Raw genomic sequence first — 15619 nt, 5'->3', positions numbered from 1 at the left:
ATGTGGGTAGTGTGTGTGTGTGTGTGTGTGTGTGTGTTTTTGGGGGTGTGGGTAGTGTGTGTGTGTTTTGGTGGGGGTGTGGGTAGTGTGTGTGTGTGTTGGTGGGGTGTGGATAGTGTGTGTGTGTGTGTGTTGGTGGGGGTGTAGGTGGTGTGTGTGTCTTTGTGGAGGTGTGGGTAGTATGTTTTAGGTTGGTGGGGGTGTGGGTGGTATGTTGTGTTGGTGGGGGTGTGGGTTACCTGGAGGGTAGTGTGTGTGTGTATGTGTGTTGATGGGGGTGTGGGTGGTGTGTGTCTTTGTGGAGGTGTGGGTAGTATGTGTTGTTTTGGTGGGGGTGTGGGTAGTGTGTGTGTTGGTGTGGGTAGTGTGTGTTGGTGGGGTGTGGGTAGTGTGTGTGGGCGCGGGTGGGGGTGTGGGTAGTGTGTGGGTGGGGGTGTGGGTAGTGTGTGGGGGCGCGGGTGGGAATGTGGGTAGTGTGTGTGCTGGTGGGGGCGTGGGTAGTGTGTGTGTGCTGGTGGGGGTGTGGGTAGCGTGTGTGTGCTGGTGGGGGTGTGGGTGGCGTGTGTGTGTTGGTGGGGGTGTGGGTAGCGTGTGTGTGCTGGTGGGGGTGTGGGTCGCGTGTGAGTGCTGGTGGGGGTGTGGGTGGCGTGTGTGTGCTGGTGGGGGTGTGGGTAGCGTGTGTGTGCTGGTGGGGGTGTGGGTAGCGTGTGTGTCCTGGTGGGGGTATGGGTGGCGTGTGTGTGCTGGTGGGGGTGTGGGTAGCGTGTGTGTGCTGGTGGGGGTGTGGGCAGCGTGTGTGCTGGTGGGGGTGTGGGTAGCGTGTGTGTGCTGGTGGGGGTGTGGGTAGCGTGTGTGTGCTGGTGGGGGTGTGGGTAGCGTGTGTGTGCTGGTGGGGATGTGGGTAGCGTGTGTGTGCTGGTGGGGGTGTGGGTAGCGTGTGTGTGCTGGTGGGGGTGTGGGTAGCGTGTGTGTGCTGGTGGGTATGTGGGTAGTGTGTGTGTGCTGGTGGGGGCGTGGGTAGTGTGTTTGTGCTGGTGGGGGTGTGGGTAGCGTGTGTGTGCTGGTGTGGGTAGCGTGTGTGTGCTGGTGGGGGCGTGGGTAGTGTGTGTGCTGGTGTGGGTAGCGTGTGTGTGCTGGTGGGGGTGTGGGTAGTGTGTGTTGGTGGGGGTGTGGGTAGCGTGTGTGTGCTGGTGGGGGTGTGGGTAGTGTGTGTGCTGGTGTGGGTAGCGTGTGTGTGCTGGTGGGGGTGTGGGTAGTGTGTTGGTGGGGGTGTGGGTAGCGTGTGTGTGCTGGTGGGGGTGTGGGTAGTGTGTGCTGGTGGGGGTGTGGGTAGTGACTGGCGCCAGTGACCAGTCAGGGGTAGTGGACACCCCAACACTTAAGAAGATTACACACTGCTGTTCTAGATTACCGCCGTGTAGAGCAACGGCTCTGCCTGTTTGTCTCTGCATTTATTTGGCGCCACATACAGGTAAAAGCTCTTTGGTTTAATATGTTTTCATACGTGCTGAGAGTGATGGTGTGTGTGTGCACTGCTCCAACTCTTTGTTGTGTTTGTTATTGAGTATGTGTAACGTCTGTTCTCTGTTTGTGTTTGTCTCCACACAGTCTACAGTTAGGCCTCTCTTATACTGATAGCTTTATACACATGCATAATATAGAGAAGTGTGATGACGGCACCATGATGCTGTGTGGCCTCAGCATGATGCTGTGTGACCTCAGCATGATGCTGTGTGACCTTACATTGGGACGCTGTGTGGCTTCACACACACGCTTATCTTTAGTGTAGATTGTGTCTTTGTTAAAGCCAGTGCAAGGTAGAAAAAAATGTGTACGTCTCTTCACAGCAAGAGGTTTTGTGATGCAACGTTGATCATGGAGGTTGTCTATAGCAGGGAAGGTTCACAGGCTCTGCACATGAGCAGGGATTCATATCATGAGGCTCTAACATAGGTTCAGAGGCTTTGCAATAGAAGATGGGTTCACATGTAGCCCAAGGCTTAGAGGTTCAGAGGTTCTGCAGAATAGCAAGGGATCATCACATAGGTATCCGGGGTAGGTTCAGATAGGATCAATGAAAAAGTAAATATATAACTAGAGATAGTTTGAAGATTGAGATACTTGTCCACTGTTTGGGAATCTTTATTGTGGAAGCGTATCGCCAGCCACTGGCTTCTTCAGTCTAATACAGAGAAGAACGGTGGAAGATAAGGAGTTCCAGGTAATCAGTCCCTCAACCTGGAGTCGATGTGTTCAGTCCATCAATCTGAAGAAGCCACTGGCTGGCGAAACGTTTCCTCAACAAAGATTCCAAAATGTTGCACAAGTGTTTCATTCTTCAACTTGCAGGTTTTCTAGGCCATTACATCATAATGTATCTTATCTTCTTCTCTCATAAAAAATGGAAAAGTAAAAAAAATCTTACCTTTGCATTTGGGTAGAGTTTCTAGATCAAGAAAAAATAATTCTAGGTGTAATATACCGACCTCCAGGCTTGGATCACGATAGAGGGAGACTTCTTTGGGACGAAATTGTTAGGGCTTCTAGACACAATAACGTAGTGATAGTAGGGGATTTTAATTTTAGTCAAATTAACTGGACTTCTTTGACCGGTAATTTGTAGTCCAGTGACTTTATGGAAGTAGTTCAAGACTGTTTTTTGAAACAATGTGTAACTGAACCTACCAGAGGTAATAATTTGCTCGACCTAGTCTTGTCAAATAAAGAAACCCTCGTAAATAATCTGGAGATCACAGAAGAGCTTGGAGCAAGTGATCACAAATCCATTACTTTTAATATTACCTGGGAGTACGAGAAAAAGGATAATACAGTAAAAGTCCCTGTTTTTCGTTCTGCCGATTATATTGGATTTAGGGAACACCTGTCTAATCTCGATTGGGGTTATCTAGCTAATGATTTTATTCCTAATGTACAACGTGCTCAGAGTATATATATTCCCCAGAGAGAAATTAGGTCAAATAATAACGATCCCAAATGGGTTAACACGAGGCTAAAACATCTATTAAGAAAGAAAAGAGGAATTTATAGGCGCATCAAAAGAGAAGAGATTAACCTTATTGACAAATATGTTCAGTTTAAAAGAGAAGTAAAAAAGGGGATTAGAAAGGCTAAACTTGACTATGAAATTAGAGTTGCTAATAAATCAAAGACTAATCCAAAAGGTTTCTTTCAAGTGTACAGGACGAAGGTGAAGGAAAAAGTAGGACCTCTGAAAATTGGGAATGAACAGCTGACGGATAACGAACTGGAAATTTGTTTTTAACTATTTTTTGTCAGTCTTTACACAAAAGACGTAAATAAGATTCCAGAAATTAACAATTATTCAGATATCTGAACACATAATAACTTCCTCCATACTCCCTCCCTCCCAATCTGATATTCAGTTTTTTCATTACTTAAATATTTACTCTTATCACTTTGATTTTTCCTTTGTCCACCTTTACTTTCCGTTTTCATAGACTCCCAAATTCTTCCACCATTATTTGCAACTTTTCTTCAGGATCAGTATTTGATCACTATTATTGAACTAATAACATATTGATTCAAGGACTGGGAGCTACTCTTCTATCTCCCATTTAAAAGGTGTGGCATGGGCCCTACGTTTTAGTGCTTACCTGAAAATATATTACTACTACTACTGCTACTGTTAATATTAATAATAATAATCTGTTGATCGAGATGTTTATCAATAGTTTGCTCCACTGAATGTCGTTTGCTAACGAGAGAGAAGTTAGCGCCAAGTATAGGTATATCGCAGGTATAGTGTACCTGTGATATACCTTTGACTTTCGAGGGCTTGTTGATTGGCTGTTGAATCAGGTTGTTGCTGCTAGCGGACCGCTGGCCCACATGGTTGAGTGCTTTAATTTGTGCTCTATATCTGCAATTTCTCGAAGAAAGTTTTACTGATATTTGCAGTTGTTTGAGCAGTTCATCACCCTCTGTTATTCTGTAAAGTCGTCTGCGTTCTCTTTCTTTGTTTGATCTCTGTTTAGAGGACGTATTTTCAAGTGTTTTTACTCAGGATGGTTCACCATACATTGTTCTGGGTTAAGAGTACTCAGGATGGTTCACCATACATTGTTCTGGGTTAAGAGTACTCAGGATGGTTCACCATACATTGTTCTGGGTTAAGAGTACTCAGGATGGTTCACCATACATTGTTCTGGGTTAAGAGTGCTCAGGATGGTTCACCATACATTGTTCTGGGTTAAGAGTGCTCAGGATGGTTCACCATACATTGTTCTGGGTTAAGAGTACTCAGGATGGTTCACCATACTCAGAGTGCTCAGGATGGTTCACCATACATTGTTCTGGGTTAAGAGTGCTCAGGATGGTTCACCATACATTGTTCTGGGTTAAGAGTACTCAGAATGGTTCACCATACATTGTTCTGGGTTAAGAGTACCCAGGATGGTTCACCATACATTGTTCTGGGTTAAGAGTACTCAGAATGGTTCACCATACATTGTTCTGGGTTAAGAGTACCCAGGATGGTTCACCATACATTGTTCTGGGTTAAGAGTACTCAGAATGGTTCACCATACATTGTTCTGGGTTAAGAGTACTCAGGATGGTTCACTATGGAATGTTTGTCAGTTTATTTCATCCCAGTCATTTCTTGGATTGTAAAATTAATTTTACTAAACATTCCAAAACGCAGATGTGATTTACACAGATTTTGCGAAGGCGTTTGACAAATGCGACCATCAAGTGATAGCGCACAAAATGAGGGCCATGGGCATTACGGGGAAGGTAGGCAGATAGATTTTCGGGTTTCTAACACAAAAAGTAGTGGTGAACAGGGCAAGATCCAGCATCAGCGAGGTCAAAAGTTCAGTGCTCTAAGGCACTGTCCTGGCACCTCTGCTGTTTCTCATCCTCATAGTAGATATAGATAAAAACACCCGGCACACTTCTGTGGACACTGAAAAAGCACAAGAAAATATAAGCAGGGTTTTCCAGAGGGCAGTGGAGAACAACATGACGTTCAGTGGTGATAAGTTCCAGCTGCTTAGGTATGGAAAGAATGAAGAACTCAAAAGGAGCACTATATACAAAACTCAAGAAGGTCACCAAATAGAACGTAAGGAACACGTAAAAGACCTGGGAATAATTATGTCAGCAGACCTTTCTTTTAAAGACCATAACAAGACAAAGATCACGACAGTCAGGAAGATGCCGGGGTTAGTATTGAGAACTTTCAAAACAAGGGAAATAATGCCGATGGTGACACTCTTCAAATCACTAGTGCTCCCATCATTTAGAATATAGCTCAGTGCTGATAGCCCAGTTCAAAGCAGGAGAAATATCGGAGCTGGAACAAATATAGAGGTCGTTTATGGCTCACATTGAGCCAGTAAAGCACCTTAACTACTGGGAACGTCTTCAGGTCTTGAACATGCACTCATTGGAGCGGAGAGAGAGAGAGAGAGATGCATGATAATATATACCTGAAAAGTACTGGCTTGGTCCCCCAATCTGCACACTGCCATAACAACATACTGGAGTGAGAGATATGAGAGGAAGTGTAGAATAAACACAGTGAGGAGCAGGCGTGCGGTGGGGACAATAAGGGAACACTGTATCAATATCCGGGGTCCCAGACTATTCGGCATCTTGCTAGAAGATAGAAACACGGCTGGGATAAGTGTAGAAGCCTTCAAGAGGAAATTAGACAAGTATCTTCACCAGGTGCCAAATCAACCAGGCTGTGATGGATATGTGGGGCAGCGGGCCTCTAGCAGCAACAGCCTGGTTGACCAGGCAAGCACCAGACGAGCCTGGCCCATGGCCGGGCTCAGAGAGTAGAGAAACTTTCGAAACTCTTCAAAGGTATATTAAAGGTATTCCCTCCAGCTGACTGTGATATAGGTTATCAGATGAATATAATTATACTTGTTTGTACGTACTTCAGTGATGTTGTCATCAGAGTTCTATGTACTCTACCGTAGTTTTTTTTTTATGTAGTAGCCCCTGTTATCAGTAGGTTGAATGTAAACTTACCGTCTGTGTAAGCTCTGCTGGGTTTTATATTTCGCGTCAGGCTGCTAACCCTGTGCTGCCGCCTGGTGAGGTCTAGGCCTACCTAGACCTCAATTTGCGACACAGCATCCTCAGTCACTGACGCTTCCTTCGCTGAAGACTACATCTGCCACCAGGGCCTCCAAGAGAGATGTTGCAAGGCGGAACAAGACTGCTTTGGGGCCCGTGGGGGCAAGCTGAGGCTTCTCTCAAAATTGAGAATTTGAAGTTCAATAAAACCATTGGTAAACTTTCATAAATACTTTATTTCCTGCGCAGCAGAATGACCAGATAACATACTTTATACATTTATAGAGTTTGAACATTTTTGTTGACCTAAAACTATACAAGTGACTAAATTTTTAAATGTTTAATAATAAGTTTTTTTTTTTCAAAGCACAATAAATTCTTAAAAGTTTAATATTTACTTAAGACTACTTAGTGAAATGAGCTTATCAGTTTTTTTTCTGCAAAATTTCTAATAACATCATCAAAATTAATTTCTCTGGCAATGCTTGACTCAGTATTCAGTCTTGCTAAATCAACAGGTCTGGGTTGAGACATATTAGACCTTAAAAAGATTTTGATATGTTTGATTTTGCTAAAAGATGTTTCTGCTGACGCTACTGTAGATGAAACTATCAACAATATTCTCAAACTAACACAAGCATTAGGAAATATCTCACAAAGTTTGAAATTACAAAAAAAAAAAATTAAATGAAAAAAATCAAAATAAGTATGTATGGCTATGGCGCCCCGTCAGGGATTCACATCCTGGCCCCGGACCAAGTTACTGGCTGAACCTCCCCTCTCACAGGCCCTGACTGCCACTTTCCTTAGAATCTTGGCTTTGCGCTCTGTTTGTCCGCATCTGTCTGGAAAAAACTCACTTCCAGTAAACCAGACTCTAGTCTACAAGCGTTAATGTATCATTCATTGCTCCTACACGACACTACTTTTCAGGGAAAGCATACGTATTACTTCGTCTTTGATGTAATACACATCTTGAAACGTGAATGCACACGAGCGCAGTTTTCCACCTGGTGTTGGTCCACTTGTGATATACATGTATTGTGTTGCTTGCCTCCAGTGTTCGTCTTTCGTCACTATCAAGCAAACAGTATTTAATTCACTTTTATTACCTTGCTACAGTTATCAGGAAGAGAGCAAATGTCAGTTTGTCTCTCTATCTGTTTTGGGCAGTTAAAGTTTTCGACAACATATCTTGGGTTCAGGCAGCGTGGTCAGTTGTGACGCCTGGCCCACAAGGCTGGGCTCTGGCAGTAGAAAAACTCGGAACTCATCAAAGGTAGGTAATTTAGAGATGTGAAGAGCGCCTCAACCTGGGTGATCATTCAACACTTTGAATTAACCAATAAATTCAACACACACAAGAACATCCAAGGTAAAATTAACAAATAGTAAAAAATATCAGGTAAACAGTTAGAATATACTCCACGGAGAACAACAGTACTCGGTCTAGGCCTTGGTAGGGGGGGGGGAGCATCTGCTAACAGGTGACTGTGGGTGAGAAAAATAACATGTGGGTGAAGCTAGACTGGTGCAGAGTTCGTGGTTTGACTTACTAAATGCAAAGCGCAAAATTATAATTCAGTGAGCACATGTATGCTTGTGTGACGCAGAGGCTGAAGTGACCCGTCCTCCCTTGTTCTTTCCTTCTTTCCTTTCAACCCTTATATATATATATATATATATATATATATATATATATATATATATATATATATATATATATATATATATATATATATATATATATATATATATATATATATATATATATATATATATATATATATATATATATATATATATATATATATATATATATATATATATATATATATATATATAATATATATATAACCTAAATCTTTGGATTTTAAATACACTGTAGTTTCTGAAAGATTATGTTTTGTGAACAATCGTAGTAAGACTTTATGGAGTTGATTTATCAGGGTTAAGCCTGTCAACTGTACAAGTCATTAATAACGATGCAGTTGACCTGTACATAAACACTGTCGGGCGATGGGGTAAAAAATAAATGAAATAAAAATGATTTTCCTTCTAAAAAAATAGGTATAGATGAAACAACACTGCCAGTGAGAGAAATTCATCTGTGGTTTTCCACAGTAATACTCCTAGGGTGACCCAGGCTAGGGCCAAGGGTATCCTGGCTAGCTTGGGTGACCCACGCTAAGCAACGCTAGGCAACCTGTCTGGTTGGGGTGACCCAGGGGTGACCGAGGTGGCAGGGGTGACTGGGCTCGGTACGATGATAAGATTTTAGTGTTATATTTCTCCTCCTACCTAACTTCCTTCCTCAGTACCTTAACTCGGCTTTAAAAATCTGTTAACATTGCGATAACAGCAGCAAGGCAGTAGTGCGAGGAGTGTTGCAAGTGGAGTGTCAGTCTTCAGCTGTCCTGACGTAGTGTTGTGTGTACTGATTATATACTATATATTTATACACTGTTATGACTAATGGTCCAAGTCGGACCGAAACGTCGTCATAAGTTTGTTTCTTATATGCGGGTTATTTGTGTATTGTTCAGTCACGATATTGTGGCCTTTTATTGTTTAGTGATGATTATATCCCTCAGTAATGGTTATCATGTAGCACTTCACTTCAAAACCCACACTGTCTTCTATGTTTATAATACAAATAATAAAAAATAATGCAAGGTATAATAATATATTTGATTTATTCTTATCAAAAAACTAATCTCTTGTGCAGTTATTTTAAGTCGTTGAGTTATGTTCTTAAAGTTCATGTTCACACTTAAGGTATTGGAGAATATAATTACCTTTGATATTACTCTTATATATAAAATGTTTATTTAATAGCATTGTGTTATATTGCATATATAGTTTATATGATTGTGTTTCAGTATAATGTTTGGTAAGTGTTCTCAGAGAAAATTGGTTTATTTTTCTTCCTGCTAATTAAACTTCGATATTTCTTTGTATTTGGAACATTTTTTTTTTAATAATTTTTTTTGCCTAGATTTGGTAATTTATAATCTAATCATTGTTAATGGGCTTTGGTAATATGCTGTGTACCTTTGGTAATGTGTTATGTATCTTTGGTGATGTGTACCTTTGGTGATGTTAACTATTGCTTTAACTATAACTACAGATGTGGGTCTCTGCGGCCCAAGACCGGCCTCTGGAAGAAGAAAAACTCTGGGAACTCATCAAAGGTATATATTAGAGGTGTTTGTGACGGTAAAAGTTGTGTGACTAATGAGGTAATTCTCTTTACAGGTAGACTGAGAGAGCAGCTCTGAGGCACTCACCCAAGAGTAAGTAGAAACCTGTGTGTGTGTGTGTGTGTGTGTGTGTGTGTGTGTGTGTGTGTGTGTGTGTATGTGTGTGTGTGCGCGTGTGTATGTGTGTGCGTGTGTGTGTGTGTGTGCGCGTGCGTGTGTGTGTGTGTGTGTATGTGTGTGCGTGTATGTGTGTGTGTGTGTGTGTGTGTGTGTGTGTGTGTGTGTGTGTGTGTGTGTATGTGTGTGTGTGTGTATGTGTGTGTCTGTGTGTATGTGTGTGTGTGTGTGTGTGTGTATGTGTGTGTGTGTGTGTGTGTATGTGTGTGTGTGTGTCTGTGTGTATGTGTGCGTGTGTGTGTGTGTATGTGTGTGTGTATTGTGTGTGTGTGTGTATGTGTATTGTGTGTGTATGTGTATGTGTGTATTGTGTGTGTATGTATGAGTACGTGTATGTGTGTGTACTCACCTAGTTGAGGTTGCAGGGGTCGAGTCCTAGCTCCTGGCCCCGTGTGTATGTGTGTGTGTGAAATAAATTTCTTGTATATATTTTCACGGGTGTTTTCATCAAGCACAAAATTATATATCGGTTATATATCGTGTTTTTGTTTCTACCACCGAGAGTATTTTCAGACATTTTACAATTAACTGGGAATAATTTTTATGTTAGTATTTATTAGTTTCCAAAGTGATTATTCATAGACACTATACTACTTTATTAATAGACACTATACTACTTTATTAATAGACACTATACTACTTTATTAATAGACACTATACTACTTTATTAATAGACAATATAATACTTTATTAATAGACACTATACTACTTTATTAATAGACACTGTACTACTTTATTAATAGGCAATATACTACTTTATTAATAGACAATATACTACTTTATTAATAGACAATATACTACTTTATTAATAGACAATATACTACTTTATTAATAGACAATATACTACTTTATTAATAGACAATATACTACTTTATTAATAGACAATATACTACTTTATTAATAGACAATATACTACTTTATTAATAGACAATATACTACTTTATTAATAGACAATATACTACTTTATTAATAGACACTATACAACTTTATTAATAAACACTATACAACTTTATTAATAAACACTATACTACTTTATTAATAGACACTGTACTACTTTATTAATAGACAATATACTACTTTATTAATAGACAATATACTACTTTATTAATAGACAATATACTACTTTATTAATAGACACTATACAACTTTATTAATAGACACTATACTACTTTATTAATAGACACTATACAACTTTATTAATAAACACTATACAACTTTATTAATAAACACTATACTACTTTATTAATAGACACTGTACTACTTTATTAATAGACAATATACTACTTTATTAATAGACACTATACTACTTTATTAATATACACTGTACTACTTTATTAATAGACACTATACTACTTTATTAATAGACAATATACTACTTTATTAATAGACAATATACTACTTTATTAGTAGACACTGTACTACTTTATTAATAGACAATATACTACTTTATTAATAGACACTGTACTACTTTATTAATAGACAATATACTACTTTATTAATAGACAATATACTACTTTATTAATAGACACTGTACTACTTTATTAATAGACACTATACTACTTTATTAATAGACACTATACTACTTTATTAATAGACACTATACTACTTTATTAATAGACACTATACTACTTTATTAATAGACACTATACTACTTTATTAATAGACACTATACTACTTTATTAATAGACAATATACTACTTTATTAATAAACACTGTACTACTTTATTAATAGACAATATACTACTTTATTAATAGACACTGTACTACTTTATTAATAAGACACTGTACAACATCCGCAGATTTATTCTTATGGGTATTTATTCTGGAAAGACTTTTATGTAAATTAAAACCAGTGTTGGGTCACTGTTGATCCGGTGAGACTGTTAACATTCTCACCCGACAAACCTCCGTTTTCCTCTGATTGGTCCTCAATTTTGTACACTCTAGATCAGCATTTTGTAGGAAAAGCTTTTTCAAAATCCCGTATATTTGCTGTGATTCCGTTATAGTAGAGTGAATAATGAGAACTTTAAAAGAAATAACTTTAACGATGAAGATGGTGTCATTTAAATCACTTGTGCTCTCACATCTCTAATATTGTTGTGCTCTCACAACTACGTTCAGTATTAAAGCTAGAGAATGTAAAGGGATTATTTACTGCCCGTAGTCAATAATGTATAAAGCTGCTGGGAACCCCTCGAAGTACAATAGAACCTCTGTCTTTGGAATTAATTGGTTCCCGAGATTGTTGTGAATATTGAATTTTCTTTATATTGGATAATTTTTTTTCCATAGGGAATAATGTAAATTGGATTAACTCGTTCCAGACCCCAAAAGTTACTCTTCAGAATATTTTTAAATCAGAATATTGGTTAATTAAGCTTGTAAAATAACATGTAAATGTGTCACATTAGCACTTTTTATTGCGCCTTTATTTTTTATAATAGAAAATAAGGTAGATGTTGACATGCCATATTCCTTGTTGGGTCAAAAAGACGTATTCCATATTCGTGTTTTGAAATTTTTTTTCAATTATAATAATGGGGAAGCGCTAAACCCGTAGGATTATACAGCGCATATGGGGGGGGGGGGTTGGAATGTATTCAGGCTCAATTCAGGGAACCGGAGAACAGAACCAGTTCCGTAGATCAAGAGCCCCTCACCAGCGTCAAGGAACCTCCCTTGAGGGGTTTTTTCTTCACTGTTCTTATTCGGGGCCATAATCACTTATTTTCAGTAAAATAAAAATAACACAGTTATGCAAAAAAATAACAGTTGAATCTCAAGAGCTCATAAAACATGCGACGTTGCGAATATCCGTACTTGTTTTCTCGTTTTTTTTCTTCCGAATACTGGGTTTTACGAATAAAGGTACATCCGAATATAGAGGTTCGACTGTACTTTGAATGTATTCTGGAGCTAAGAAAATAGAGTTGTAACTGGTAATACACACCTGGATGATAGTGAAGATTGTAATCCCAACTCTACACGCTATTATAACAACTTCCTAGAGTCGGCGTTATGGGTGAAAGTGTAAAATGAACCTAGTGAGAAGCAGGGTACGCCACGGGCACAATAAGAGAATGCTGTGTCAACATTTGTGGCTCAAGACTATTTAACCTGTTGCCAGCAGATGTCAGAAATGTTGCCGAAACAAGTGTAGAAAGAAATCTTATGAGAAAATGGACAGCTGCTTCTGACAAGTGCCAGATGAACCAACGTGTAATGGGGCAGCAGGCCAGTAACAGCAACAGTCTAGTTGGAAAGCGCTCAGCAAGGAAGCTTGATCAGTTGCAAGGCTGGTAGGATAGAAAACCCCCGACACCGGTCTCATTTATAGCAGGAACCCCATATATAGGGAAGACAATATATTTTATTATTTTTATTATCACACCGGCCGATTCCCACCAAGGCAGGGTGGCCCGAAAAAGAAAAACTTTCACCATCATTCACTCCATCACTGTCTTGCCAGAAGGGTGCTTTACACTACAGTTTTTAAACTGCAACATTAACACCCCTCCTTCAGAGTGCAGGCACTGTACTTCCCATCTCCAGGACTCAAGTCCGGCCTGCCGGTTTCCCTGAATCCCTTCATAAATGTTACTTTGCTCACACTCCAACAGCACGTCAAGTATTAAAAACCATTTGTCTCCATTCACTCCTATCAAACACGCTCACGCATGCCTGCTGGAAGTCCAAGCCCCTCGCACACAAAACCTCCTTTACCCCCTCCCTCCAACCCTTCCTAGGCCGACCCCTACCCCGCCTTCCTTCCACTACAGACTGATACACTCTTGAAGTCATTCTGTTTCGCTCCATTCTCTCTACATGTCCGAACCACCTCAACAACCCTTCCTCAGCCCTCTGGACAACAGTTTTGGTAATCCCGCACCTCCTCCTAACTTCCAAACTACGAATTCTCTGCATTATATTCACACCACACATTGCCCTCAGACATGACATCTCCACTGCCTCCAGCCTTCTCCTCGCTGCAACATTCATCACCCACGCTTCACACCCATATAAGAGCGTTGGTAAAACTATACTCTCATACATTCCCCTCTTTGCCTCCAAGGACAAAGTTCTTTGTCTCCACAGACTCCTAAGTGCACCACTCACTCTTTTTCCCTCATCAATTCTATGATTCACCTCATCTTTCATAGACCCATCCGCTGACACGTCCACTCCCAAATATCTGAATACGTTCACCTCCTCCATACTCTCTCCCTCCAATCTGATATTCAATCTTTCATCACCTAATCTTTTTGTTATCCTCATAACCTTACTCTTTCCTGTATTCACCTTTAATTTTCTTCTTTTGCACACCCTACCAAATTCATCCACCAATCTCTGCAACTTCTCTTCAGAATCTCCCAAGAGCACAGTGTCATCAGCAAAGAGCAGCTGTGACAACTCCCACTTTGTGTGTGATTCTTTATCTTTTAACTCCACGCCTCTTGCCAAGACCCTCGCATTTACTTCTCTTACAACCCCATCTATAAATATATTAAACAACCACGGTGACATCACACATCCTTGTCTAAGGCCTACTTTTACTGGGAAAAAATTTCCCTCTTTCCTACATACTCTAACTTGAGCCTCACTATCCTCGTAAAAACTCTTCACTGCTTTCAGTAACCTACCTCCTACACCATACACTTGCAACATCTGCCACATTGCCCCCCTATCCACCCTGTCATACGCCTTTTCCAAATCCATAAATGCCACAAAGACCTCTTTAGCCTTATCTAAATACTGTTCACTTATATGTTTCACTGTAAACACCTGGTCCACACACCCCCTACCTTTCCTAAAGCCTCCTTGTTCATCTGCTATCCTATTCTCCGTCTTACTCTTAATTCTTTCAATTATAACTCTACCATACACTTTACCAGGTACACTCAACAGACTTATCCCCCTATAATTTTTGCACTCTCTTTTATCCCCTTTGCCTTTATACAAAGGAACTATGCATGCTCTCTGCCAATCCCTAGGTACCTTACCCTCTTCCATACATTTATTAAATAATTGCACCAACCACTCCAAAACTACATCCCCACCTGCTTTTAACATTTCTATCTTTATCCCATCAATCCCGGCTGCCTTACCCCCTTTCATTTTACCTACTGCCTCACGAACTTCCCCCACACTCACAACTGGCTCTTCCTCACTCCTACAAGATGTTATTCCTCCTTGCCCTATACACGAAATCACAGCTTCCCTATCTTCATCAACATTTAACAATTCCTCAAAATATTCCTTCCATCTTCCCAATACCTCTAACTCTCCATTTAATAACTCTCCTCTCCTATTTTTAACAGACAAATCCATTTGTTCTCTAGGCTTTCTTAACTTGTTAATCTCACTCCAAAACTTTTTCTTATTTTCAACAAAATTTGTTGATAACATCTCACCCACTCTCTCATTTGCTCTCTTTTTACATTGCTTCACCACTCTCTTAACTTCTCTCTTTTTCTCCATATACTCTTCCCTCCTTGCATCACTTCTACTTTGTAAAAATTTCTCATATGCTAACTTTTTCTCCCTTACTACTCTCTTTACATCATCATTCCACCAATCGCTCCTCTTCCCTCCTGCACCCACTTTCCTGTAACCACAAACTTCTGCTGAACACTCTAACACTACATTTTTAAACCTACCCCATACCTCTTCGACCCCATTGCCTATGCTCTCATTAGCCCATCTATCCTCCAATAGCTGTTTATATCTTACCCTAACTGCCTCCTCTTTTAGTTTATAAACCTTTACCTCTCTCTTCCCTGATGCTTCTATTCTCCTTGTATCCCATCTACCTTTTACTCTCAGTGTAGCTACAACTAGAAAGTGATCTGATATATCTGTGGCCCCTCTATAAACATGTACATCCTGAAGTCTACTCAACAGTCTTTTATCTACCAATACATAATCCAACAAACTACTGTCATTTCGCCCTACATCATATCGTGTATACTTATTTATCCTCTTTTTCTTAAAATATGTATTACCTATAACTAAACCCCTTTCTATACAAAGTTCAATCAAAGGGCTCCCATTATCATTTACACCTGGCACCCCAAACTTACCTACCACACCCTCTCTAAAAGTTTCTCCTACTTTAGCATTCAAGTCCCCTACCACAATTACTCTCTCACTTGGTTCAAAGG

General features: G+C 40.0%; 1 protein-coding gene across 3 annotated transcripts in view; it reads left to right on the top strand.

The window, feature by feature from the left end:
- LOC128696635 (protein N-terminal asparagine amidohydrolase) overlaps positions 1-15619 on the top strand; it is a 973206-nt gene that overhangs the window by 223642 nt on the left and 733945 nt on the right. For 2 of the 3 annotated variants that reach the window (XM_053787949.2, XM_053787948.2), the window contains one exon: positions 9334-9371. The exons of the other annotated variant lie outside the window; for it this stretch is intronic. The gene's annotated coding sequence lies outside the window, so the exon portion shown is untranslated. The remainder of the gene's footprint in view (positions 1-9333; positions 9372-15619) is intronic. 3 annotated transcript variants of the gene reach the window in all.

This window comes from Cherax quadricarinatus, chromosome 46 (genome assembly GCF_038502225.1).
Source record: "Cherax quadricarinatus isolate ZL_2023a chromosome 46, ASM3850222v1, whole genome shotgun sequence".
Lineage (NCBI taxonomy): Eukaryota > Metazoa > Arthropoda > Malacostraca > Decapoda > Parastacidae > Cherax > Cherax quadricarinatus.
This window is presented reverse-complemented; position numbering and strand designations above follow the sequence as displayed.